Consider the following 24,145-nt stretch of genomic DNA (forward strand, 5'->3'; position numbering starts at 1 on the left):
GTCTGGGCTATGGCCTTTAGTGTATTCTGCTTTTCAATGAAGTTTCATTTCTTGTTACCACTTCTGTCTAAGCCAGTGTATTAGTCCATTTTCATGCTGCTGATAAAGACATACCCGAGACTGGGAAGAAAAAGATGTTTAATTGAACTTACAGCTCCACATGGTTGGGGAGGCCTCAGAATCATGGCGGGAGGCGAAAGGTACTTCTTACGTGGCAGCAGCAAGACAGAATGAAGCAGCAGCAAAAGCGGAAAGCCCTGATAAACCCATGAGATCTCGTGAGACGTATTCACTATCATGAGAAAAGCATGGGAAAGACTCGTTCCCGTGAATCAATTATTTCCCCCTTGGTCTCTCCCACAACAGGTGGGAACTCTGGGAGACACAATTCAAGCTGCGATTTGAATGGGGACATAGCCAAACCATATCGGCCAGCAATCTGGATTTACCAAGGGCTGTGATCTCTTTCCTGAATTACGATTCTCACACTGTTGACCGAACACTGGGAAACATTCTATTCCATTTGCAGTACAGCTTCATGGCTCCTGTTGCTGCTGGGTAGTCTGAGTGTGGATCCAGGGAATTGCTGGAAATTCCACATCACTAACTATATTTCCAGTAGCCAACAACACAAAAATAAAACGGCGAGCTGAAAACAGAATAAGGCATCTTGGGCCTAACGCAATCTCCTGAATCTGAATTTGCATCTTGGTAAACCCTGTGGCAATGCGGAGACCCAGCCAGGTACTGCTTTTACATGTAAAGAATACTGTGAAACAACCTACAGTGCTGTGCACTGGGATTGCTTTTCTTGTGTTTTTCAATACTTTCCTATTTCCCACGAAGTATTTCAGAACTGATAATAATTGTCGAATGGCTTCCCAAATCTAGGGCCAACCTCCTTTTCCATTCCTGCCTCTCGTTCTACGCTTCTCGGTGACATTTTTGGGTCAGATGGGACTACCGGCTCTCTCTTGAAATACGGTGGTAATGTCTCTCTGCATTAACTTAATAAAGTCTTTTGTTTGTTTTATTTCACAGCTTTATTGTGGTATAATTGGTACACAAAAACCCTGCACATCTTTAATGCATATGATTTGATGGATTTGGGCATAGCTTACACCCATGAAACCATCACCAGATCGAGGTGATGAACATACCCATTCCATCCAAAAGTTTATTTGTGTCTCTGTGTATTTTTTATTTTTTTGGTAAGGGAAGACAAAGACAAGGCCAAGAATAGCACCAGAAAATATAAGAGGGTAGATCTCATGTAAAATGAGATTTACATTTCAAGTGCACGATGCAGTATTTACATTTTCAAGTGTGCAATGCAGCATTTTCAAGTGTACATCAGTGCAGTATTGTTAACTATAGGCACGGCGCTGTACTGCCGATGTCTAGAGCGATCCACCCTGCACAACTGAAACTCTACCCACTGAACAGCAACCCCTCCCCCCTCGCCCTAGTAATCACAATTTTACTTTCTGCTTCCATATGTTTATTTTAGAGACCTCATGTAAGTGAAATCATGCAGTATTCATCTTTCTGTGGCTGGCTTCTTTCTGTTAACATAATGTCCTCAAGGTGCATCCCTGTTGTTGCACGTGGCAGGATCTCCTTCTTGGTTAAGGACAAATAATATCCCACTCTAGGAATATACCACATTTTCCTTATCCATTCCTCTAATGATAGCTGTTTGGGTTGTTTCCATATCTTGGCTATTGAGAATAATACTGCAATGAACATGGGAGTGAAGATATCTTTTTGACATATACATTTCACTTCTCTTGGATTTTATATTGAAAAATGGAATTGCTGAATCATGTTGAATCAATCTATTTTGATTTTTTCATGAACCTCCATACTGCTCTCCACAATGGCTGCACTAATTTACAATCCTATCAACAACGTACAAGGTTTCTAATTTCTCTGCAATAGCATCAACACTTCTCTTTTTTAAATAATAGCTATTCTCACAGGTATGACATAATATCTCATTACGGTTTTGACTTGCATTTCCCTGATAATTAGTGATGTCGAGCATTTTCTCACAGACCCTGTTGGTCAATTGTATGTCTTCCTTGAAAAAAAAAATGGTTACTCAAGACTTTAATTCATTTTTAAAATCATATTATTAGACTATTATTGTTTTACTACTGAGTTGTAGGAGCTTTTTTTGTACATAGTTTGGACGCAAGCCTTTCATCAGCTGAGGCTGACGATGATTTGCAAATAGTTTTCCCCAATCCACAGGCTGCCAATCAACAAGGTGAAAAGTTGACCTATGGGTTCTGTTGATTGCTTTCTTTGCTGTGCAGAGCTTTAGCTTGATGTAGTACGACTTCTCTCTTCCTGCTTTTATTGCCTGGGCTTTTGATGTTCTGGTGAAGAAATCATTGGCAAGACCAACATCAAAAAGGTTTTCCCCTATGTTTTCTTTCAGGAGCTCGATGGTTTCAGGTCTTACATTTAAGATTTCTGACCCAGCTTGAGTTGATTTTTGTGTACGGTATAAGATAAGGCTTCAATTTTATTTTTTTGCATGTGGACATCCAGCTTTTCTAACACCATTGTTGAAGAGACAGTTCTTTCCCCAATGTGTGCTCTTGGGAAGTTGTCCAGTATCAGTTAACCATGTGGTTTGAATTTATTTCTAGGCTCTCTCTTCTGTTTCATTTATGTATATGTGTATTTATGCCATTGCCAGACCTTTTTCAATTACTGTTGGTTTGTAATATATTTTGAAATGAAGAAGTGTGATGGCTCCAGTTTTCAGAAAGATGTGATGTTCATGGATTGGAAGAGTGAACAACATTGTTAAAACATCCATGCTACCCAAAGTGACTCACAGATTCAGCGCAGTCCCCATCACAACCCCAGTAACATTTTTTACATAAATAGAAAAAAATCAATTCTAAAATTCACATGGAACCACTGAAGCTTTTTCTGTACCTGATATACCCCCAGCCAGTCTCTCTGTCTAGTCAACTCTTACTCATTTCCTTACTCATACCCATTAACTATTTTATTAACTCATTGACTATATTAAAATCCAGAGTGCTTTTGTTTTCTGAATTGGCCCCTTCTTTATGATTTTGCTCATACAATGTCTCAATACATTAAATGTATTTTAAAAGAAAATTGTTTATAAATCTTACGAATTGTAAAGTGATCCTCAAGGCATAGACCACACAGTGCTAGAAGCCCAGTAGGTGATGAGCAAGTATCTGTTAAGTGAGAAGGCAACCCAGTGGATGAAAGTCTCTGAGTGATTGGTCACTTCAGGTGTTGACTAGTTCCTCTCACCACCCCCAGCCCCATGGCTCAGCCTGGTGGTCCAAGAACTCTCCTTTCTTGACTACAACTCTGCTTCCAGCAGTGCCCTTCTCCCCTGACGCTGACTCTAAAATGGTGAGCTATAAGCTTTTTGAGAACAGAAGCCATAAGTCAAATTTTTCTTTATTCTACAATATTTGAAAATTGGTCTTGCACAGAACAAGTTCCAAATTTTGTTCTTGCACAGAACAAGTTCCAAATTTTGTTCTTGCACAGAACAAGTTCCAAATACAAGACTATTGACTGATTGAAAAGCATGTGCTATGAGTTGCTATGACTCAAACTGACGAACAACACCTGAAGTCCTTTCAGAAGAAAAGTTCCCTGAAAAGAACGTAGGAGGTTCTCATCGCTTCGCCAAATACCACTGTGCTTAACCTCTTCCCAAAGAGGAAGAAAGCCTTCCCTTCTGGCTAATCAGTTTCTCTTACTCATGTCGTCATTTGGCCACTTTTTAGAATACAAGATTACAGTGATATGACACTATGTTCACTGTCAGGGCAGTCACTAAAGATGACTGTCTTAAATTTAGAGTTTCTGTGTCAGAATCTTGACTCACTTTTCTCACACAACAAAGTGGGAAGAAGCAATCACTTGCTCAGGCTGGAATAGAATGAATGGCTTGGTGGTCATGGGCGTCTGTTCCTCACAACCAGCCTCTTCCTTTAAATGACATGGATGGTATCAACGTGCAGGCTGCCCAGAAGAAGGGGTGACACCTGTCACCATGGAGACCAAGAGCAGCTAACCATGCTGTTGGCTCCAACCTCTTCTCAGTGGCGGTGGGAACTGGATTTTGAGGACAGTGTTTCACAACTAACGGGATAAACCAATCGCTTCCAGAGTCGCTTCCAGAAGTGCTCTGAGATGCTAGGAAATGTTGGATTTCATTCCTAGCTGCAGAACTCCATTGCGGCAGGGCTTCTGACAATTCATTTACCTTCTCCGTGCTTCGACTTTCTCTACATTTCTATCAAATGTGTGCTAACTCAGGATGGAGTTCAGCTGGATACAGAATCAGAGGATAATTAAGTGTGAGAGAAAACTGCAAATCCACCATATATTTTTTAAATCCGGGTGTCAGTTAACTTTTTCAGCAAATAGAGCTTTTTACTGCGATTGTTGTCACCAATTGTTGGAGGGTGGAGGAGGGAAGTATTGTGGTGTGAGTGACAGGGCAGTTATCTTTGGATGCAGAGTTGGGACAAGGATAATCCCCTCCGTCCCCATACAGGCCAACTGCTCCTGTTTTGTTAACCAACAAATGGAAATTCCACCCTCTTGAAGAAATGATTTCAGGAGGAATATACACCTTACTTTGCAAATAATCACATAAATTAGTGGAAAATCTGTGTCTGGTATTTGTGAGAGAAGGCTGCGCACAAGTAACCACCCAGCAGAAGGTGCAGGAACTCACAAGTTGTTAGAACAACTGGACCTCCTGTTTCAGAGATGGTTCGATCAGGCAGGTGTAAAAGGAAGGATGGACGGATTCTAGCAACCCCGAGTTAGTGCGGGTAATAAATGACAAGATTAAAAGAAGCTATTGTAAATAAATCAGAGAGAGATAGTCATCAAGAGGTTATTTGTTTCTGTGGGATGAGTTGTCAGAGTCACTAAGTTTTTGGTGGAGAAAGGCATGTTAATATTCATGCTAACCTTGGAATGAGTGAGCTGACTGTCTGTAGCAGCAGCTAGCCCAGAAGTGGGTCTGTGTGTAAAGCCGGTGGTAGGTGAGCTGGGGAGGGAGCCCCTAGCAGTCAGCACTCACCCCTGGGAGCCCCACTCAGAGTCTATGCAAATCCCTAGAAAAGGCATCTCATTTCAGTAGCCAAAGCCCACCACCAGAATTATCAATCTTATTAAGGTTTTCTTTCATTGACTTATGCTAATTAAACAAATGTAATGCAAAACATTAAAAATGTGTTGTACAAAGAGGGCCTCATTTTTAATACAGAAACTTCCTATATTACAGATCACCCTAAGACTAGCAACGGTAACCAAAATGTGCATTGTTTTAAGTAAACACCATGGACATAGCAAATATTTATGCAACTTCTGTGTATTCAGAACACAAAACAGTCATTTTTTTCCAAATAACTTCACTGAGAAACTTCATAAACGACATTATAATTGCTCTCTTCAGGTGATTTTACTTTTACATTGGTGTCATCTTAGCCTAGAATCTCCCCGTGGGATGTACCACACAATGCAAGGAGAAGGTTACAGAAAGGCAAAGTCGCTGCAGGCTGCCTGGCTTTTAAGCTATGAGAGATTTCCCAATATATGATTTAGTTACGACTGTGTTATAACTCAAATCACGTGATATCGAGGAGTGATGCAATTGCTTAAAAACACTATGAAACTATTTTTATTGAGCCTAACAATGTCAACAGAAACAGACAATAAAAATTTCAGTCGAAACTTTACAAATTTTATGTAAATTAAATGACTGCCTTTTAAATTCACTAAGCTAGATCATTTAATTATTTCTATATGAATGATACTAGTTCAGAAAAACATTGTGTCGAAAGTTTTTTGTGTTAATATTAATACATAAAGCATTGAGATAGGGATTATTTTGAAAATGAATGCAGTCTAGGTTTAAATGCTTTATGTGTGTGAGTGGGTGTGATAGTGTGGTTGTGTGTGAAATATGATTGTGTGTGATTGTGTAGTGTGAGTATACGGTTGTGTAATTGTGTAGTTGTATGTGCATATGTGAGCACGTAGTTGTTTGTATGTTTGTGCAGTTGTTTGAATATATGATTGTGTGTATGACTGCATAGTTGTATGTGCATGTGTGAGTATATGGTCATGTGTGAGTGTGTATGATTGTGTAATTGTGTAAGTGTAGAGTTGTATGTGTGATTGGGTAGTCCTATATGCATGTGTGAGCATGTTATTGTGTGTATGTGATTGTGTTGTGTGTAATTGTGTATTTGAGTGTGTGAGTATATGGCTGTGTGTAATTATGTAGTCATATGTACATGTGAGAGCATGTGACCGTGTATGAATGTGTGTGATTGCAGTTGTGAGTTTGAGTATATGGTTGTGTGTGTGTGTAGTTATGGGTGCATGTGTGAGCATGTGGTTGTGTGTGAGTATAGGGTTGTGTGTGTGATTATGTAGCTGAATGTGCATGTGACAGCATGTGACCGTGTATGAATGTGTGTGATTGCAGTTGTGAGTTTGAGTATATGGTTGTGTCTGTGATTGTGCACTTATGCATGCATGTGTGAGCATGTGGTTGTGTGTGTGTAGTTTTGTGTGACTGTGTAGTATGTGTATGTGTGAGCATGTGGTTTTGCATGTGTGTGTAGTTGTATGCATGAGTACAGGGTTATGTGTGTGACTGTGTAGTTGTATGTACATGTGTGAGCATATGGTTGTGTATGTTTGTGAGGATAGGGTTGCGTGTGTGGTTATGTAGTCATATATGTATGTGTGTGCCTGTGGCTGTGCATATGTGAATGTGTAGTTGTGTGAGTATAGGGTTGTGTGTAACTGTGTAGTCGTATGTGCATGTGTGAGCACATGGCTGTGTGTATGTGTGATTGTAGTTGTGAGCTTGAGTATAGGGTTGTGATTGTATAGTTATGTGTGCATGTGTGAGTGTGTGTTTGTGAGTGTGTGTCTGAGCTACTGTGTGTATAGGAGAGGAGAATGGGGAGGGAGTAAACACTGCCTGTTATTAAATGTTAATGTTCTGCAAATTCCAAGTCTATGCAGCCGGGCGTTTACTTGAGAAGCTTCTCTGAACCATATAGACATCTAACAGAGATTCTTCACAAAGATTTTCATCCCTCTTTAATTCCATCATTAGGACCAAGATGAAAGGAACCCAGGCCAGGAGTGGGGGACAGTGCGATGTCCCCGCGTCCTCCTGGGCCCGAGCAGAGCTTGGCTTGGCACCAGGCTCCCCGGGTCGGCGCCTCCAAAGTGCGGCCAGCGCTTCCCTCTCAAGCATGAATTATTCACTTGTCATTTCAGAAGCGCGAGCTAGACTTCAATTTTAAACACAGGAGTAAATTTCCTTTGGGAGTCTTGATCTCACAATAATAAAAGGCATGAAGAAGGAAAGTGGATTGGCTTCTGACGTAAAGGTTAAGGAACCTATGAATATATGTGATACGGACCTGGCAAGCCTGACACTGTCTTCAGTCAAATGTGTTGGAAAGGAAGACGCCCTCTTTTTTGTGCTAGCTCATCTGCCTCGGCGAGCCCTTCTTCCCACTATGGAAAAGAAAATGCATCTTGTCTCTTCAAAGCGTTCTGGTTGGGTTGGGTTAATGGTCTCTTTCCAGTAAATATTCATTCGCATTCTGGAAGGGTCCTTGAGGCCCCCACTCAGCTCCGAGCCTTGTGGCTCCCCACTCGCTCTCCTTCCCTCTGGGTCACTCACTGCGAAGAATTCAAGGAGCGCCTAAGAGCCCACTCTGCAGAGCGGAACCCCTGCAGGGGCTGCCCGGGCCCTGCTCGCAAGAACCTGGCTGTCTCAGCAGGGACAGCATCTGGGGATGGGACCTGGCACGGCAGCTCTTCCCAGCACCGTGTCCCCTGCACCACTGCACAGCTTCGGTGGACGCGCCAGGGACCCCCGTGCTCAGCTTCCCGGCCACACACACTCAGGTTGCAGGACTCGGGCAGACCCGTGGAGCTCAGTTCCCACAAGGAACGAGCGCCTCTGCTCTGCCCTGCAGCCTCTGGGTAGGACCTTCCAGCTGTGCCTCGGTGCACCCGGTCTCCAGGTCCTGCCCGTTGAAGACCAGCCCCGGAGCGAGGCACACGTGCAGTCCGAGGTCCAAACGCGCACAAACGCTACACACCTCAAGAAATGGACATTTCTAGCCCCGAAAGATTCCACGTCTCCTCCTGTCTTCTCTCCCAAGTTTCTCACTTGGAAGTCGTGCCAGGTATGTGCCTGTGGGAAGGTCTCTTTGTGAACATAGAAAAGCCACCGCAGACGGTGTATAATCATTTGGTGTCAATTCTTTCACGCATCAACACGTTTTGCGATTCATTAGTATTGTTTTACAGAGCTGCAACTCTTTCATTTATATTACTGTATCGTTTTCTCTAAATGAATCATTACTCTACTTTTTTGTTTTACGGTTTGTTTGTTTTTAGACAGGGCCTTGCTTTGTTACCAGGGCTGGAGTGCAGTGGCATGATCTTGGCTCACTGCAACCTCCACTTCCCAGGCTCAAGTGATCCTGCCACCTCAGCCTCCTGGGACTACAGGTGCATGCCACTATGCTCAGCTAATTTTTTTTAAATTTATTTTTATTATTTTATTTTATTTTGAGACAGTCTTGCTCTGCAGCCCAGGCTGGAGTGCAGTGGCGCGATCTCTGCTCACTGCAAGCTCCGCCTCCCGGGTTCACACCATTCTCCTGCCTTAGCCTCCTGAGTATCTGGGACTACAGGCACCCGCCACCACGCCCGGCTAATTTTTTGTATTTTTCGTAGAGACTGGGTTTCACTGTGTTACCCAGGATGGTCTCAATCACCTGCCCTCGTGATCCGCCCGCCTCAGCCTCCCAAAGTGCTGGGATTACAGGCATGAGCCACTGTGCCCGGCCAGCTAATTTTTTAAAACGTTTTTTGTAGAGACAAGGTCTCACTATATTTTTCAGACTCATCCATCTCACTCTTGATGGCCCATGGGCTGGTTTCACCCTGGGGTTATTTCGAACAGTGCTGCTGTGGGTGGGTTTTGCATGTCTCCTGGTGCATGTGTGTATGCATTTCTGCAGCATTTCACATTTTTGGTGCTATTGTAAATGAGGCATATTTTAAAATGCTTACTTTTAAATCATTGTTCTCAGTAATGCCACATACTAATTTGTATCCAGCAACCTTGCAAAACTCACATATTATTTATAATATTTTATATAAAGATTTATTTTATTTTTCTAAGTATATAATCTTATATGAAAATGATGAGTGTTTTTCCCTTGCTGATTTTTTTTTTCTTTTTTCCATATTACACTGGCCTGATTTCCCATAAAAGGTTGAATGGAATTGTTGAGAATAGCTCACCTTGTTTCTATTCTCAAAGAGAAAGCTTCTGCATTTACCTTTTGAAGTCAGTTGTTTCTTAGTGACCGAATTCTCTCCTCACCTTGCTGCTGTAAGCACTCGAGGACGTTTCTCTGTGGTTCCTTCTTTGCAGGGTGGTCATACTTCCCTTTCTCTATTATGCACCCGAGGAACACTTCCTGATGAAATAAATTTGAAATTATGGGTGGTTTCTCTATTAAAGGAAAATCACCTGTGCTGAGAAACTGCTGCAACAAATACTGATCAGAGAATAAAGGGATGACTACAAAGATGATTAATAGAATTAATACTTTCTTAAATGTTAGGACTTGGCTTGAACCTTAAAAAGGAAAGGTTGAGACTTGGTTTCAGGAAGTTTCATCCAATATCATGACTTTTCATAAATCACACTTGGGATTGGTTAAGAGACTTGAGACTTCAGTAAAGGTGTACTTAACTGCGAAAGGTTTTCCTTGAGGACAGTATGGCGATGTGGCCCCAGGCTACTCACCTGTCTCAGGTTAGAGTTCTGCTTCTCTCCAGCCTTGGTGGAGGACATGGAGGGGTCAGCAGATCTGGCATTCTGGGTAATCCTGGCTTCTTGGGTCATTCCTAGGTCCCAGGGCAGAACTCGTCACTGGCTCTCTTTATGAAGATGGTGATGGCCCCTGTCAGAGAGGAGAGGAGGATGGGTTTGCAGAAGCAAGAGGTTAAAGGAAGGCACAGTAAACCAAGCAGGCGCAGGCAGCACAATGCTTCATGGCCATGTGGCTTGGAAGGCTGGGCAGAGGGCTGGGTCAGGTGGAGAGTACTGAAAGCAAAAGCAAAAGGTAGGGTTTAGAACAGCTGTGACAAGACCATCAGGATAAGGAGTCTGAAAGTTGTTCCATGAGGAACGTTCATCAACGCTGTGGGCAGCAGAGAGGAAACTCACGTAAAGCAGATTCTGAGAAAGTGAATGGGATTACAATGGATAAATTTGATGAGTGGAATAAAAACACGATGGGCAGAAATAATAGGTTTAATAATCTCAGTCTCAAGGAATGATGAATTGAACTAGGATGGTGCATTTGGAAGATACGTGGCAATGAATGCAAAAGACGTTTTCTAAGTAAATCCAGGATGATGTGATGGCTGTTGGGAAAGAAGGAAGGATCTTAGGTGTTTCCCACATTTTGAGGCTTGGAGATAGGGTGTTCTTGGCAAACAAGAGGTGTAAAGGAGAAACAATCAATTTGGATTTCAAGAATTAGGCAAGTATGGTATGTCCAAGTGGGAGTATTTAATAGGTAGTGAGAGAACAGCACGAGAATCTGAATGGAAGTATTGATTCAGGATTCGGGTATAGATTATTGGAACTATAAGAGCTGATATAATCACCAAGAAAAGGAGATCTGCAAAGAAGTTTAACCAACTGAGTTCTGTGGCACATTTAGATTATAGTAGAGGAAATGGAACCAACCAGAAGACAAAGAGTAAATGTCAGAAAAGGAAATTAGAAAGATAATATTCAAACCGTGTGGAATCACAGTAGCTAAGGAAAGAGAATTTCAATCAGACAGTGTTAAATGCTTCAGAGAAGTCCAGGAAACAGTGAATGGCTGAACTGGACCAGGACAAATTCATCATCACTTCCGTGAGAGAGGCACTGCTCTCAATAGTAATGGGTCAGCAGGATGAGGAGAGACAGACAGACGGACAGATGGATAGATAGGCAGACAGATGCTTTTATTATTTATTTATTTTTTTTTTTTTGAGATGGAGTCTCTCTCTGTTGCCCAGGCTGGAGTGTCGTGGTGCAATCTTGGGTCACTGCAACCTCCACCTCCCGGGTTCAAGTGATTCTCCTGCCTCAGCCTCCCAAGTAGCTGGGATTACAGGCACCCGCCACCATGTCCAGCTAATTTTTATATTTTTAGCAGAGATGGGGTTTCACCATGTTGGACAGGCTGGTCTCAAACTCCTGACCTCAGGTGATCCGCCTGGCTCAGCCTCCCAAAGTGCTGGGATTACAGGCATGAGCCACCACTCCCGGCCTCATATATTTTTATATATAGGCTTTCATATAAGAAACTTCCATATAAGAGACTTTCATATATGTTTATATGTGGGCTTTCGTATAAGCTTCTTTTGATAAACCCTGACAGAATTTTTTTCAGTTTTTATTTTAGGTTCGGTGGTATGAGGGCAGGTTTTCTTCTTTGTTTGTTTGGAAATTAAGTATATGTTTAATAGTTTATATGATTTTTAAAATTTATTTTTATTATACTTTAAGTTCTAGAGTACAGTTCTAGACTCCCTCAGTGGAGGTAATTATAAATCATCTTTCATTTCACTCTCAAATCTGTCCTTGATGATAGATTAAATGTTTACCACACTTTTGAAGTTTACAAGGCATCTCTATTGCTACATATTAATCTATGTGCACAATGTGCAGGTTTGTTACACAGGTATACATGTGCCATATTTGTTTGTTTGCTGCACCCATCAACTCATCATTTACATTAGGTATTTCTCCTAACGCTATCCCTCCCCCGTCTCCCACCCCACCTCAGTTCCTGGTGTGTGATGTTCCCTGCCCTGTGTCCATGTGTTCCCATTGTTCAATTCCCACCTATGAGTGAGAACATGCAGTGTTTGGCTCTCTGTCCTTGTGATAGTTTGCTGAGAATGATGGTTTCCAGCTTCATCCATGTCCCTGCAAAGGACATGAACTCACACCGGAAGACAGTGTGGCGATTCCTCTAGGATCTATAACTAGAAATACCATTTGACCCAGCGATCCCATTACTGGGTATATACCCAAAGGATTATAAATCATGCTACTATAAAGACACACTCACATGTATGTTTATTGAGGCACTATTCACAATAGCAAAGACTTGGAACCAACCCAAATGTCCATCAATGACAGACTGGATTAAGAAAATGTGGCACATATACAACATGGAATACTACGCAGCCATAAAAAGAGTACAGATTTGTTTAAATGGGTATATTGTGTGATGCTGAGATGTGGTGTGGAAATGATCTCATTACCAAGGTAGTGAGCATAGTGGCCAATCGTCAGTTTTTCAGCTCTTGCCCCACACTTTCTCCTTCCCCTTCTTTTCATCCCCAGTGTCTATTGTTGCCATCTTTGTGTCCATGACCAAACCCAGTGTTCAGTTCCGACTTATAAGTGAAAATATGCATATTTGGTTTTCTGTCCTGTGTTAATTTGCTTAGAATAACACTTCCACTTCCATCCGCATTGCTACAAAGGACATGGGTTCATTCTTTTTCATGGCTGCATAGTATCCCATGATGTATATGTGCATCTTCTTTATCCAATAATATGCTCCATTACATTTCTTTTGGGGGTTAAATCATCTTTTAGTTCATTTTTTGGTCTCTTTGAAATCCAAAAAAACAAAACAAAAAAGCAAACAAAACAACAACTGAAACAATGAGCTCACTACTTATGGTAAGTCTCTCATTCAATTAGATTTACTTTCGAAGGATAAATATCTCATGACTTTTTTCTTAGAATCCACAATACCTTGTTGGAAGGTCTCCCCCACCAAGTGTGTTTGTACCTTTATTACTTCCCATTGATCTGAGGACCAGAAACTCTCAATAATCCCAGAGCTCATTATTGCTCTCTTGTCATGTGTTGCCGTTTGTATAAATCATCCACATTTAAGTGGATGATGCTTAAGTTATTTTTAAGTAACTTTTTTTATGACAGGGTCTCAGTTTGTCACCCAGGCTAGAGTGCAGTGGCATGATCATGGCTCACTGCAGCCTTAACCTCCTGAGTTCAAGTGATCCTCCCACTTCAGCCTCCCAAGGAGCTGGGACCACAGGTGCACACCACCACGCCCAACTAATGTTTTGTATTTTTTTGTAGAGATGAGGTTTTGCCATGTTGCACAGGCTGGTCTCAAACTCCTGCGCTCAAGCAATCTGCCTGCCTCAGTCTCCCAATAAACTGGATCCCTTGAATAATTTGATTGTTAAAAGTTGAGAGTCCTAAGAGGCCAAAGCCTCCATGTTTCCTAAGACTCCTGAGTTACAAGTATGTCATTTGTGTATGCATGTAGTTATGGGTTCACTTGGAAGTCACGGCCCCTGAGTGGGCTGACCACACATCCTAGCCTGGCCTGAGCAGTTCTAGACTCCCTCAGTGGGGGTAATTATAAATCACCTTTCATTTCACTCTTAAATCTGTCCTTGTCTTGATGATAGATTAAATGTTTACCACACCTTTGAAGTTTACAAGGCATCTCTATTACTACATATTAATCTATATTACTATATTACTACATCTATATTATCATACAGTAATGTAAAAAAAAACTTCCAAATTACACACAAGGAATCCATATGCTGAAGATTCTGCCATAAAAATTCAGCATACCTCAAGTACCCTGCCCACGTAATTACTCAGATGGTTAACAGGGATGTTTCTAAATACATTATCCCTTTAAATATATAGATAGACACTGTTAATCCTTGTTCCTGTCCCAGTTCCCTTAGGTTTACAACATATTATCAGGGCATTAGTTTATAAAAAATAAAAATGAATAATATAATCAGGACATTAATTTATAATCAGGGCATTCATTTATAAATGCCCTCATTATATTATTCATATAATAAATATATATGGGCTGAATTTAGTGGTTAATACACGTTCTTTGGACAGATAATCTTTTGTATTTTCTGATTAAGCGTGTGTATTTTGAAAACTTTGGTAACAGTGTTATAATTTAATGTTAATAATTTTTTTCAAAAAAATTACTTGTATTAATGCTTGGCTCTGATAAACATTTTATTTACGCAGACTTCCAGAAGCGCCGATTAACGTCTTCTAAGTAAAAACTCAAGAAACTGAGTAAAACAAAGGAGATTTAGGACTCACTGAAATACAACGATGAAGAATAAATATTCAGACAAAAACCTGGTATATTGTCTTGCTTCAGAGGAAGATGTCAGATACCACTGCATCTGAAGACATTTTGAAAACAAATTGTTGAATTTTTGGTATGCGAAGTGTTTTATTTGTGACTCAGATTTCTTCCTCTTACAGAAAATCATTTCACTCTGCGTTAACTTTAATAAGGTAAGACAAGAGCAAAGAAGAGGTCACCACGGCTTACCCGGGTTCCACATGGTGCAGATTTCATGAACCCTGACACGAAGCAGAGGCAGAGGCAGACATTTGTGTTCTCTTACTGACACTTCACCAGGTTTCTCTCAGTCTCATCAGGAACCTGTGGGAAATTGAGTGTATTTTCACTGGCTGCAGTTTGAAACACTGCCCTACAGAATGTCTTGCTGCTGTCGGTCTTCACATCCACACAATGTACTGCAAGAGTCTACGTTTACCTTCAAGCCAGCCCCTTCTGTGAGGTCAACATTTATTCTCTCAGTGTTTTGTACATATTCATGTGGGTTTTTTAGTTTTTTTTTTTATTTCATTTTTAAATTTATTTATTTATTTATTTATTTATTGAGACAGAGTTTTACTCTTTCGCCCAGGCTGGAGTGCAGTGGCTTGATCTCAGCTCACTACAACCTCCGCCTTCCTGTTTCAAGCAATTCTCCTGCCTCAGCCTCCCAAGTAGCTGGGATTACAGGAGCCCACCACCACACCCGGCTAACTTTTGTATTTTTAGTAGAGACGGGATTGGCCATCTCTACTAAAAGACCACGTTGGCCAGGCTGGTCTCAAACTCCTGACCTTGTGATCTGCCCACCTCGGCCTCCTAAAGTGCCAGGATTACAGGCATGAGCCACCACCCCTGGCTCAGTTTTTATTTTTATTGATACATAATAATCATACATATGTATGGGATACATCTGATAGTTTGATACATGCATACAATGTGCAGTGATCAAGTCGGAGTAACTAGGATATCCATCACCTCAGACATTTTTCATGTATTTGTGGTGGAAACATTCCATGACATTCATTCACTTGCATAGATACAAAATGCTAAATGAATGAGGATAAGAAAACCATGAGGAGTTCTAATGGTGCTGAAATTGCCTTGGGTCCAGGGTCGTGTGAACCTCAAAACTGAAAACCAGACACCTTCCAGAACAAAAGTCTGCACATCAGGAAGATCCAGATAAAAGGAACAAGAAGAACAGAGAAAACAACCTCAGAAATTGCGAGTTCGTCTCTTTTATCACACCCTGAAGCCCACATAATTTCTTTTTTAAGGGACAGGGAGAACTCTCAAGCTGTGAGACTAGAAAGCTGTCCTGGTTCAATTATCCCTCCAAAAAGTAAAGGAAAAACATTTCACTTAAAAATCAGCAAACACACAGAATCCCAGTCAATTCTCACATAAAATTACAAGAAAAAGAATTAAGTACAAAATAATTTATCTGAAAAGAAGTACATCACGGGCAATGAGGTTTACTCTAAAAATTCAAGAGTGGTTCAGTATTAGAAAGTACATTGACATGGTTTGGCTGTATCCCCACCCGAATTTCATCTTTAATTATGATCCTCACATGTCGTGGGAGGGACTGGAGGGAGGTAATTGAATCATGGGGTCCGTTTTTCCCATGTTGTTCTCGTGATAGTGGGTGAGTTCTCATGAGATATGATGGTTTTATAAAGTCTAACATTTCCCCTGCTCGCACTCATTCTCTCTCCTGCCGCCCTGTGAAGAGGTCCTTCCACCATGATTGTAAGTTTCCTGAGGACTCCTCAACCATGTGGAACTGTGAGTCAATTAAACGTTTTTTAAAAAATCACCCAGTCTCAGGTATTTCTTCATAGCAGCATGAGAATGGACTAATACACACATTAACGAAACATTAAAGGTAAGAAAAAAAGCATGATTTTCATATATATATACACACATACATATGACATTTGACATAATTCATCACTCGTTAATGTTAAAAACAAACAAATAGAAATTTGTGATATTTCTCGTATGCCTCAGCCCAAATGCATCACCTCTCTTAAGGAAGAAAAACTCGAGGTTTCCACTAAAGTTAGGAGCAAGGTGTTAGGAATAAAATCAGAAACAAACAACTAGAAAGGAGGAAATGAGCTAACTGGAATTTATGATGTGAGCATTAACACAAAAATAAGATAATTTAATAAGGTAGCAGATTGTAAAATTGATATAGAGAAATAACTCATATATATATTATATACAAAATATCTATTTCTACATATACATAATGGATTAGAAGATACATGTGTGTATTAGAATTTATAACAAAAGAGATCACTTCATTAATAACAAAAAAAGAAAAGATAATATCTAAGTGAATTTAATAACAAGTAAACTCTAAAATATTTACTTAATGAACAATTAGAATTTAAAATTTAGAAAAGCCATTTGCAACAGCACCAAAAATGAAGCACTTATTAGTATAAAGCTAACAAAATATGTGTAGGATTTTTATGGAAAACTGTAGAATTCTAATGAAAGAAATCAAAAATCTAAAGAAATGGAGTGACAGTCTATGATCATAAATTGGAAGACTCAATATTGCTAACATATCAATTATTCCCAATTGGATCTAAAGATTCAACTTAATTCCGAGAAAATTCCCAGCAAAATATTTTGCAGATATTGCAAAACTGATTCTAAAATGTATACGGAAAGAGAAAGAACCTAAAATAGCCAAAACATTACTGAAGAAGAACAAAGATGGAAGACACACTACGTGATTTCAATATTTACTATGAAGCTACAATAATCAAGACAACGTGCTATTGCTGAAATCATAGACAGATAGATCAATAGAAGAGAATAGAAAGCCCACACAAAAATAGTCAACTGATTCTTAAAAGACCTGAAGGAAACTCAACAGAAAAAGGATACTTTTCTCAACAAATGATGCTGTAAATGTTGAATGTCCTTATGCAAATAATCATAATGCTGATTAAAAAAAATGTAGACACAGATCTTACATCTTACACAGAAATTAATGCAAAATGGATCACAGGCACAAGCGCAAAATACAAAACTATAAAACTTTTTAAAGAAAGCTTAGAAAATATTACAAGACTTGGTATTGAATGTTTCAATAAACGTTACTAGGTATATTTAAGGTATACAACATGATGTTATAGAATACATATGGTTTGCTAGGCCACTCTTGTGTTGCTATAAAGGAACACCTGAGACTGGGTAATTTATAAGAAAAGAAGTGTAATTGGATCCTGGTTCTTCAGGCTGTCAAGCACGGCACCAGCATCTGTCTGGCTTCTGGGGAGGCTTCAGGAAGCTTTTACTCATGGTAGAAGGTGAAGCAGAAGCAAGTATTAAGTGTTGCATACCAAATGGTGGTTGGATGTGGAGAACCATGAACTCTCATCCACCGCTAACGGCAGGTCAAGTTTTGTTAGCACTTTGGAGAACTAGTTTTCAGCCCTTTATAAAGTTGACAATGGGTATATCTCAGGACTAAGCATTTCTGTGCCTAGGTATATTGCCTCAAAGTATTTTCAAAAACAAGCATCTCCAAAATAAGAAAATATGTAAAAGGAATGGTTAATGCAACAATGGTTTACAAAAACACTAATAAGAACCTAATTGTTAAAGTCAGAGGTAACTGAAAAGCACATGTGGTAGAATCAAAGGCTAAGCACTGCATCTCAGTTCCCCTCACTGATTTGACCTATAGAACTTGTCAGAAACATAACTTCAAATAAACCAGGCATCTATGCATGTTTTCTAAAATCACACTGAACTGCGCTATTTGTTAATGGCTTTGTAACTAGGAAAATAATAAAATTATGCAGAACTATAGTTAATAATATTGCATTGTATATTGAACATTTCCTAACTCTAAAGAATAGATTTTAGGTGCTCTTACCACACACACACACACACACACACACACACGGACACACAGTAACCAAGATTATAAGTATCTTAATTCACTTGTAGCGATCATTTCACTATGTGTGTATATTAAAACAGCATAGTGTACACATTAAATATTATATATATAATAAAAATATAAAATAAAATAAGAATACAAATGTGGATGTGAAGGTTGTTCCAAGTGAAATGGTTACTCATTAGAAACATAGGAGGGGAATAAGAGCTGGGAGGAGCTCAGGGAGCATGTCACCTGTGTATGTAATACTTTAGTTCTCTAAAAACAATCTAAAATATGTATGCCACAATATATTAACATTTGTGCATTCAGTGGCAGTCATGTGGGCATTTATGTTCTCCTCTCTGTACCTATGTATAGATTTAATACATTTTATTTAAAAAGTTAATTTCCCTAAACTAATTCTTTCTTTATATCTCTTTATGCTTGCTTGTGGCACCTTCACCTTGAACACACAGCAATAAAAGAAATCTTTTACTGTGATGTTTTTTCCTTCCCTTACTCTCTCACATCCAAATAATTACCAACTCCAGCTAATTCTCTGTAGAGTTTCTTATATCCAAATGTGCTTTCCTCTTTCTTCTGTCATTCTGTTACCCATTGACCCAGCCCCACATCTCACCTTGTGAAGATGCATAACCGGGCCTGCAGAGACGGGGAATGGGCCACACCCCATGCAGGTGGGTGGGTGCGGACAGGGATGGGCCAGGGATGGGGCAGAGTCTCTGTCTCCCGGAACCAAAAAGGGACGTGGCTATGGGGATGTAGTAGCAAGGGTACCATAAAGGATTGTGCTAAAAGAAACAACACAGAGGCCTAAGTGCTAGAATGTGGAAGAGTAGCTGGGAGAACCCACACAAGGTTGCTCATGAAGCAAGCAACAAAAGCACACAAGCCCAGCGTTGGCAGGACCTGTTCCATGTGTAGGACACTGTATTTGCTGCTTTCATGCATGGTCCTTCACTCGGCCCTTCCAGAAACTCTTGAAGATAGATGATCATTTGTTGAAACTCAGGGAGTTTAAACATCTAGTCTACTGGAAAAGTTCCTATGAAGGTTGTTAACACCATGCACTCACAGATATATGTAATACAATCTCTCTCTATTAAATATGATCATGGTTACTAATTCTAGAACCATTCAGAAATTTAAAATAGAAACAGTTACAATGGCAATTTCTAAGTTTTAAACTGTAAGATGATTGAGAAATTTAAAAGTCTCAAAAGAAGGAAATAGTCTTACAACTTCAATAAGAATTTTCTTGTCACAAAAATGATATCGCCTCTTGCCTAGGGTAGACTCCTATTTATGCTGGGTTCAGTGTAGTCCAACATCAACTAGGTTGAATTCTCTTGAATTTCAGAATTCCCGTGCTGCAGTATAACGGATGATAGTGAGCAGGTGTTGGCAACCTATAGCCTGAGGCCCAAACATGCAGAGTCTACACCAATGACACCGTCTACACCACGTTCACCCTTCTACCTTGTCATTAGTAGCAAATGTTGGACAAAGCGGAGTGACACCTTGTGAGGACATTCTCCCTTCACAAATGGAATCGACAGCCTTGTAAAAGGGTGAGAACTTTTATTGCAATTATGCATCATCTCTCTCTATACTACAATCGGGTGATCTTCTTCAATGGCATGGTTTGAATTTGCATTACAAGAGAAAATATAAGGAAGTTTCTAACAGCGCTAAAATAATGAACTGAAAATCATCTTTTATTTATAATCACTCTAAGAAAGGTCCTGATTGGTGAATCTCAATCACTGCATTTTCCATATGTTAAAAACTGTGGTGACTGAAAGAGCTGATAAGTACCACAGTTTCCAAGAGACCTTTTCTACCTCATTGACCACGTAGCCAAAACCCCACTGTGCAACCTGATAAATGGGGTGCAGGCCCTCAAACCGTGCGTGCCCAACTGTGTAGAGTAGCTGGTGCAGGCTGTGCAGTCACCTCACTTCAGCCAAGGTTCAGAGCTGGGTTAAGCTCTGAGCTCACAGGAGCAGCCACAGGCTCGCCCTCTCCTTACAGAGTGCCATCCCTAATCCATTGCTATGCAGCCTGCATGTCCCCAAAATGTGTGTCCCTGACATAATGGATAAGGAATATTTGATCCAGAAGTTCAGAGGATCAGAGTTCTTGGGGCACAGAAGAATATTTTAGTGTACTTACAAATGATTCTAAACGCCAATGCAAGGCATTCATCATAAACAATAATTTCAGTGCAAGAATAATCAATTTGGTGTATAATGTATCAGACAACAGAAAGGTGCCAACTGAATTATTTTCTCCTAAGACCTTCCTAGTACCCTCAGCATGTCAGGTGACTAACAGGCCGTAAGTAATATATTTGTTGAATGAAGAAATGTGCTGAGAATTCAAGATTTTACAAAAATTTACGAGAGTTTGTAAACTCCATTAGGCTAAAAAAATTTTTTAGAATTACCACTTGTTATTCATATTATTAGAATCTTATACACTAGACTATTTATTTATAATAAAGATATTTTATATAATTATACTTATAGTATTATAAATATACAAAATTAAATCACCTCCCAATAACGTGGGTTTACATTGCCAAAGGGGTAGAAAAGGAGAATTACCTGGTTTTCCCTTAAGGATTGTAACATTCTATGCCTTCTCCAAAATTGTAAAGTTTAGCCTTGTGTATCAAAGAAGCAACTGATCTTAAATTTACAGACCAATAGTATATGATTTGATTTGGGAAACTGGAAGGGACAATGGCAATTTAAAACAATTATTTGGGGCAATTTTTCTTATCAGTAATAAGAAAAAACAACAATGCAGGTTCCAGTCGTTAAACTTATTTAGCTTAAGCTCTTGAGTAAGTTTTGGGAACAAACAGTTGATGCACATATTGTGTGCAAGTTGTTACTTTCTTATTAATATCATATCCTTGTATTACTAATAATGTCAGTCTAATTAATAGACACAGAAGAAGCTGAATTAGGAGGAAGATGTTTAATTCAATTTCTATCATGCTTTGTTATCTTTATCATTATCAAAATGGAGAGGCCTGGAAAGCATTTGAAGATTTTTAGTTAAATACTGCAGAACAACCTAAGCAGGAGATACACATTTGAGGTTAATCATCATATGGATAATAATTGGTATCTCAGAAGGACATGAAGCCAAGTGAGTGTCTAACTTCTATCTCCCTCTCTCCTCGATCTAGAAGGAAAAATGATTTCCTGCTGAAAACGAAGGATTTGTCAAAGGCAGTCTCAGACAACAGTAACCACGTTTTCCAGATTCCTGACTTTTGACAAAACACAGAGAACTCCACAAAGTTGCAAATTTGATAGTACCTTAAGATTTGTTTCAAATATGTACACTTAAGTATATTAAAGATGGCAATCTAGGGAGAGTATGTTCTGGGTATGGTCTTGCCTGCATTCCACATTGGTTGATATTGATCACAAGAATTTACAAATATTAACTTTTTTTTCTATTCTCTCTATCACTCACAATGACCGACTCATTTCTTCTCTTCCAAGATGGCTGTTTGGATAAGAAGAATGACGGTTCCTGGTGTAGTCTGCACTTCAGGCAATGGAGTAATACGGAGTATTACCAGGTTTCCACATTCATATCTGGCGTCTGGCATCAACCTCACCCACAGAGACTATTCAGTACTCACTTTCTTTTGTTTGTTTGTTTGAGATGGAGTCTCGCTCTGTCGCCCAGGCTGGAGTGCAGTGGCCGAGTCTCAGCTCACTGCAAGCTCCGCCTCCCGGGTTTACGTCATTCTCCTGCCTCAGCCTCCCGAGTAGCTGGGACTACAGGCGCCGCCACCTCGCCTGGCTAGTTTTTTGTATTTTTTAGTAGAGACGGGGTTTCACCGTGTTACCCAGGATGGTCTCGATCTCCTGACCTCGTGATCCACCCGTCTCGGCCTCCCAAAGTGCTGGGATTACAGGCTTGAGCCACTGCGCCCGGCCCAGTACTCACTTTCACCTGGACATCATCCCCTCCAAACACAAACGTTACTTGGTGTCACTGTCACCCTTCTTTTCCTCACTAACCTTTTTAAAATCAAAATCTCTAGCCAAGCCCCCACCAGCATCTTGAAATTGTGTCCCCAGAACAACAATGTTCAAACCTAACCCCCAGTACCTGGGTGGCCTCACTTCAAAAGAGGGTTTTTGAAATGTAACCAAGTTAATATGGGGTCCTAATGAATATGGGTGGGCCCTAATACAAGGACTGGTGTCCTTGTAAGGAGAGGGGGTCACGGAGCCACACAGACAAGGGGAAGGATTCCATGAGAAGGAGGAGGAAAAACTGGAGTGATGCAGGCACAAGCCAAGGAACTGAGGAGCTACCAGAACCCAGAACCACAAGAACACGGAAACACCAGAGCCAGGAACCACCAGGACCAGGAGCCACCAGTAAATGAAACTACCAGAATCAGGAACCACCAGAACAAGGGACCATCAGAACCCAGAACTATCAGAACCTGCAACACCAGAACCAGGAGCCAGCAGTACCTAGAGCCACCAGAACCAGGAATCATCAGTAACTGACACCACCAGAGCCTGGAACCATCAGTACCTGGAACCACCAGTACTTGGCACCACGAGAATCTGGGACCACCAGAACCTGGAATCACCAGAACCAGGAACCATTCGTACCTGGAACCACAAGAACCAGAAACCATCAGTACCTGGAACCACAAGAACCAGAAACCATCAGTACCTGGAACCACAAGAACCAGGAACCATCAGTACCTGGCACCACCAGAACGTGCAACTGCCAGTACCAGAACCAGAACCAGGAACCACAGCACCTGGCACCACCAGAACCCGGAACCATCAGTACATGGAACCGCCAGTACCTAGAACCACCAGAACCTGGAACCACCAGAACCTGAAAACACCAGAACCTGAAAACACCAGAACCTGGAACCACCAGAACCTGGAAACACCAGAACCTGGAAACACCAGAACCTGGAACCACCAGAACCTGAAAACACCAGAACCTGAAAACACCAGAACCTGGAACCACCAGCACCAGAAACCATCAGTACCTGGCACCACCAGAACCTGGAATAGGGAAGGAAAGATTCTTCCTAAAGTCTGCAGAGGGAGTGTGGCCCTAACGACACCCTGATTTTGAACTTCCGGCCTCCAGAACTGTGAGCGAATAAACTTTATTTGTTATAAGGCCCGATTGTGGTAACGTGTTACCGCACCCACTAGACATCATTACAACCCCTATTGGCTCTCCTGCCCCAACCATCATAGCTAAAGTTTCTAAGAAGCTTAATCTCTCCCTCTGAAGTTCCATAACAGACCAATCTCTCTGCTACGTTCTGGCAACTGTGAAAGCAGTAAGTAAGTGGTCAGGACAAGCTTTGTATTTAGTGCTCTTTGTTTCATAATCCCAGAGATAATGATGCAGACCCCTTGTCCTCTCACCTGCTGTGGGGCCCTGTTCATATACAGGGGCCAATTCCATTCACCACATAGTGAACAAATGCAAGACCTCTATGGCCCCAGGAGAAATAATGCATTAATAAAATTAAACTGCCATGTAACTAGCTGAAAAAGCCTCCCCAGGAAGCAAGAAAGGGCTTAAGGCAACTGGAATACTGGCATCCCAGAGGCCTTTGGGAGGAAGGTGTGTGAAAATTAAACATGAGAGACATTTAACTCCCACACAGCCACTTCCTTAGCCATTTTGACTTTGTTCAGTTTTAGTTTTGCCCCCAGGATCAGACTCGCTACTCCCTGTAGATGGAAGCTGCAAAACTATAAATCCATTTAGCTGCAAACCCTTGGAACAATTTTTTTGAATACTCTTGGTTTATTTGTTATTTCTTACATAGATAAACAATGCAATGCAATAAATATTCCACAAT

The 24,145-nt window shown here is 40.6% G+C and overlaps 1 long non-coding RNA gene across 4 annotated transcripts in view; it reads right to left on the reverse strand.

Annotated features, from left to right (window-relative positions):
• Nucleotides 1–24,145, reverse strand: part of LOC105489289 (uncharacterized) — a 169,460-nt gene that overhangs the window by 60,891 nt on the left and 84,424 nt on the right. For 3 of the 4 annotated variants that reach the window (XR_011617151.1, XR_011617152.1, XR_011617150.1), the window contains 3 exons: nucleotides 14,529–14,642; nucleotides 9,896–10,052; nucleotides 9,467–9,563 (listed from right to left, as the gene is read on the reverse strand). This is a non-coding gene — a long non-coding RNA (uncharacterized lncRNA). Of the gene's footprint in view, nucleotides 1–8,175; nucleotides 8,264–9,422; nucleotides 9,564–9,895; nucleotides 10,053–14,528; nucleotides 14,643–24,145 lie in introns of those variants that run through there. The other variant, XR_011617153.1, reaches the window with a different exon arrangement.

This window comes from Macaca nemestrina, chromosome 19 (assembly GCF_043159975.1).
Source record: "Macaca nemestrina isolate mMacNem1 chromosome 19, mMacNem.hap1, whole genome shotgun sequence".
Taxonomy (NCBI): domain Eukaryota; kingdom Metazoa; phylum Chordata; class Mammalia; order Primates; family Cercopithecidae; genus Macaca; species Macaca nemestrina.